At 44.6% G+C, this 5258-nt stretch overlaps 1 long non-coding RNA gene across 1 annotated transcript; it reads right to left on the reverse strand.

Annotated features, from left to right (window-relative positions):
• Window positions 1-242: 242 nt before the first annotated feature.
• Window positions 243-1903, reverse strand: LOC134340470 (uncharacterized). The gene is made up of 3 exons (XR_010016564.1): window positions 1498-1903; window positions 637-756; window positions 243-376 (listed from the first exon to the last, which is right to left on the reverse strand). It is a non-coding gene; the product is annotated as an uncharacterized LOC134340470 (long non-coding RNA).
• Between the last annotated feature and the right edge of the window lie 3355 nt (window positions 1904-5258).

Below are 5258 nucleotides of genomic sequence, written 5' to 3' on the forward strand. Positions count from 1 at the left end.
AATTTCCCACACATGCACTGTGCTTCCAGTGTTTCTGACCCAGGCACAGGGAGGAAGGAACTGTGCACAGTGCTCCTGGAGTACTGACTGGGGATTATGGAGGATGGAACTGTGTGTGGTGCTCCAAGTGTGGGTCTAACCCAGATGGTATGGAAATTGGAATCGCAGACAGTTCTGACAGTGAGAGTCTGAAACAGCTCTTTCCCAATTTAAGCCACGTTTGACAGTCCCACTGCCAAACCCTCAGTCCCTGTAACTAATGTTCCAGGGGCATCCAGCAGGGTACGAAGGCTTGTCTTGGTTCCTATCATGAATCCTCGCCCGACTGCACCTTCCGTTTTGAAAGGCTGCAACCCCTGCAACAGGACAGGGAACCCTGTGGAAAGAAATTTCAAAGCTAGGCAATTGTTGCTCGGTGCACGACTGTGCGCCTTTCTGGATTTAATCCATGATTGGCAGTCCTGCTGTACAAGATTCAATCAAAATTTTCAAACAGGAGAGAAAGGCTTGTCTGGGTTCCCACTGTATGAGATTCCTTGTCTTGCTGCTCATCCATCAGAATTGTAGATGGACTGTCACAGCTGCAACAGGACGAGGAACACAGTGGAAAGAGATTGTGGATTTCCTGAAACGTACCTTTGTGGTGAACAGTTCACCTGCTGCGGTCTGATCCAAGGAAATGAGGTCCAGAACCGTGCATGGTATACTCAGGAGCAGACATTCGTCATCAATTGGAGAACTGGCCTTGTCCCAAGTCTATCAACAGAAGTTAAAACAAACAATGGAAATATATAAAGGCAGTATCAAGAGCAGTAAAGACAGTTTGGTTTTAATAAGTTGCTGCCCATTGGTTGTAGGAGGGCGGAGCAAAATTTCCTGCCCCAGGATGTGTCGAATCTTGGGATAATTAAATGCTAATTTCTCCTTTGGGGAATATTGTACAGGAACAGGACCTTTGGCCCACTATATTGTGTTGAACAAATTAAACAAGTAAATGAATGCCTGACTGAATCTCCATTCCCAGCAGATTCATGTGCACAGCGAAGAACCTCTGAACCACCAATCACCATCCCTGACTGGATTACGGGCACACACTACTTCATATGCTGGAAACATAAAAAAATAACATAGAAACATACAGCACAACACAGGCCATTCGGCCCACAAAGCTGTGCCAAACATCTCCCTATCTTAGTAATACCTTAGCTTTACACAAAGCCCTCTATTACACATGCCCTGCACATTTTCTGTGAATTTACTCCTTTCACATCAAACGCATGATATCCAGTATTATACAATTCCAGCACAGGGGAAAATATTCCAGCAGTCTATTCTATCTCTGCCCATCATAATCTTACAAGTTTCTCTTGGGTCTTCCCTCAGCCTTTGTCTCTCCAGAATGTTTCTTTGTGGATAGTCCCCTCTTACTCAGACACTGGGTGAGAATTTTCCTCCCCGCTCTTATTTCCCACGCGGTTTAGTCGATGGAGAACTCACCGACAAACAGCATGTCCAATAACACAGAAGTTGCCTCAAGGTGTTGAATGCAGAGACAGTGCAAGCGTTCTCTTCCCGTCTCAAATTTCTCCTTTTCACGTCATCTTCAGTGGGACAGGAACAGAGGATCTTCACTCTGTGTCTGACCCAGAAAGTGTGTGATGGTTTTAATCACATGAACCTAATACACATGAAAAACACTGCAAACAATGGAAATATATAAAGGCAGTATCAAGAGCAGTAAAGACAGTTTGGTTTTAATAAGTTGCTGCCCATTGGTTGTAGGAGGGCGCAGCAAAATTTCCTGCCCCAGGATGTGTTGAATCTTGGGATAATTAAATGCTAATTTCTCCTTTGGGGAATATTGTACAGGAACAGGACCTTTGGCCCACTATATTGTGTTGAACAAATTAAACAAGTAACCGAATGCCTAACTGAATCTCCATTCTCTGCAGATTCATGTGCACAGCTAAGAGCCCCTTAACCACCTATCACCATCCCTGACTGCATTGCAGGCACACACCACTTCACGTGTTGGAAACATGCCCTGCACATCTTCTGTGAATTTAATTCTTTCAATACATCAAATGCATGATGTACAGTATTATACAATTCCAGCACAGGGGAAAATATTCCAGTAATCTAATTTATCTCCGGCTTTCATAATCTTACAAATTTCTGTTGTTCTCTCAGCCTTTTTCTCTGCAGAGAAAACAACCTAAGCTCTCGGAACGTTTCTTTGTGGATAGTCCCCTCTTACTCAGACACTGGGTGAGAATTTTCCTCCCCGCTCTTATTTCCCACGCGGTTTAGTCGATGGAGAACTCACCGACAAACAGCATGTCCAATAACACAGAAGTTGCCTCAAGGTGTTGAATGCAGAGACAGTGCAAGCGTTCTCTTCCCGTCTCAAATTTCTCCTTTTCACGTCATCTTCAGTGGGACAGGAACAGAGGATCTTCACTCTGTGTCTGACCCAGAAAGTGTGTGATGGTTTTAATCACATGAACCTAATACACACGACAAACACCACACCTTATCGGAGAGGACTGCATGAACAATGCCCAGTTCCAGACGGGGAGGGGCAGTGTGTTCGGTGCCCACTCCCAGAGTGGGGAGAGGACGGTGTGGCTGACAGCCGGTGTCGGGAGACAGAGGAGGACACATAGACATTGCCATCATTTACTGTTTACTTCTGACCCTCTGCCCCTCACTGCAGGCCTAGCTGAAGAATTATCCTGCAACCCCCATGTGTATTCATCTACCTCCCAGGGTAATTTGCTATAAACTCGCCTCGCCATATCATTGAACCTCACCCTCCCAGCCCTCTGACACTCCCCTGTAAGCCCCCACCTACTCCTCTCATTGGTTCTCTCACCTTCCCTCTGTTATCTGGCAGGCAGTTGCCAGTCTATCAAGAGATGCGTTTGGTTCCTGTGGGATACAGTAATTTCTGAAGTTGCCTGGTCTTCAGCAATGACTTAAAGGTGCAGATGGAGAGAGGCTGTGCTATGATCCTGTCTCTCTGGGCTCACCCCAGAAGAGTCTGTCCTGGACTTCACCTCACTGCCTGATGCCAGGGTGTGGCAGTTGTGTGACTCACAGAGGTAGATGTCTTGGTGCGGGGGATGGGGGGAGTGGAAGCTTGTTAGGGACAGGGGTGGAAGTGAGTGAGGGGACCCAACTTCACCTCTTAAAATTTGAGCTGGACCTGCCTGACAGCATCCTGCATTCCTTCTTATCTTGTCCAGCCCTCCCAGTACGGGTCAAGGCATGTCATTCTCTCTTCTCCCCACCCCTCTTCAAGTGGAAGATAAAAAATCCTGAAAACGCATATACCAGGCTCAAGACAACTGCTACTCCATTATAAAACACTTATGGTAAGATGGAGGACCTCACAATCGTTATGGCCCTTGCACCTTAATGCATGTTGAAATAATCAGTATGGGTGGCATGCAAATTATTGAGTTTCACTACGGTCTTTGCTCGACAGTCTGTGGTTTATGCTCTGTGGACTGTGCACTGAGGTCTATGGTCTCTGGCCTAAGGTCTGCAGTCTGTGCGTTATATGTAGCAATAGTAAACTATTTTATGTGGACGTTGTGCAAGTAGAAAGTGGTTAATAATTTCATCACAACATCGTGGGCTGAGTAGCCTGTTTCTGCACTGCACTGTGGTCCATAATTTGTTATATTTACTTGTGAATGCTGCATTTCTGATGCTGTGTGCCTGGGATGCTGATGCAAGTAATAAACTGATTCAACAAGTTGCTTGTCATGCCACATCTCTTCCTCTGCAGTCACTCTAAGGTTGAAGGTTCTGGGTGTGAGGGATGGGGATGGATGGGCAGGGAGGTGGGAATGTTTGATAAGGAGGTGAAAAGTGGGTGTTACTGGTAAAAGATAGATAAGTAGCATGAAATGGTGGGTTGTAGATCAAGTCAGGTGGAGAAGGATGAGGGTATTAATGATAATTGACTGATTTTGGAGGATTTGGGAATATTGTCAACAGGGTGGGAGTGGGCTGGATTTGGTGAGTAGTAGGGAGGTGCATCAGAAGGGGTGGGATTTATACATTGTAATGATAGGAAGGTACAGGACCCAGGCTTGATTGACAAGGGGAAGAGAAGAGTCTGGGGTTTGTCACGAATGAGGGGTGGGGTGTATTATTGATTGATAGGATGAGGGGTATGTCTTCGTGTTAACTCAAAAAGTGAGTTGGACAGGACATATCTTCAACTGACAAGTAGATGATGAGGACTGTACCATAATGCATTGCAGCAGAATTAGGCCATTTGGCCCGTCAACACTGTTCCACCATTCCACTGTGGCTGGTTTATTATTCCTCTTAATCTCTTTCTCCTGCTTTCTCCCTGGAAACTAACTGAATAAGAACATATCTGAAAATCCATGTAAACAACATCCATTGACTCTCCTTTGTCTATCCTGCCTGTTATTTCCTCAATAATGTTCAACAGTTTCATCGGGCAACATTTCTGCTTAAAAAAAAAACCAAGCTGAGCCCCAAAACCTGGCTCTTAATAATGAACTCCCAATGTCTTCCCAGCCACTGAAGTCAGGATTACTAGCTATAATTTATTTTTTTTCTTCCTCCCTCCCTTGTTAAAGAGTGAAGTGACATTTGCAATTTTCCAGTCTTCCAACCATTCCAGAGTCCAGTGATTCTTAAGGTCATCACTAATGCCTGCAAAATCTCTTCAGCTACCTCTTTCTGACACCTGGGGTATAATTAATGTGTGGCTGAAGACTTTCTGGAAGAAGTGTTTGGTGTGCTTGAATGATGGTAGGAATACAAGGATAAATCTCTTTCATAACACTGTTTCTTATATAGACCTTACACTGGTATCTGAGGATCTCACAAGTGTGTGTGACTTCCTGGAAAATAGCAGTAGTTATCCCCTCGATTGAAACCTAGTAAGGATCAAATCAGATCCTTCCAGTTATAGACAAGAGAAAATCTACAGTGCTGGAAATCCAACCAACACACAGAAAATGTTGGAGGAACTCAGCAGCCAGGCAGCATCTATGGAAAATAGTAGTCAATATTTCAGGCTGAGACCCTTCAGCAGCCTTCCAATTATAGACTCAATTTGTTAACATCAGATGCATGTAATATAACGGAATGAATGGTGAGAGCAAGGCTTTCTTATTTTGGGGAGAATGGTGGAAAATTAGTTATATACTAATCTGGAATTTATTTAAGGAGAACGGTTGTGGACTTGGTGTCAAATTTGGAATCTG

The sequence above is a fragment of the Mobula hypostoma genome, chromosome X1 (genome assembly GCF_963921235.1).
Source record: "Mobula hypostoma chromosome X1, sMobHyp1.1, whole genome shotgun sequence".
Taxonomy (NCBI): Eukaryota; Metazoa; Chordata; class Chondrichthyes; order Myliobatiformes; family Myliobatidae; genus Mobula; species Mobula hypostoma.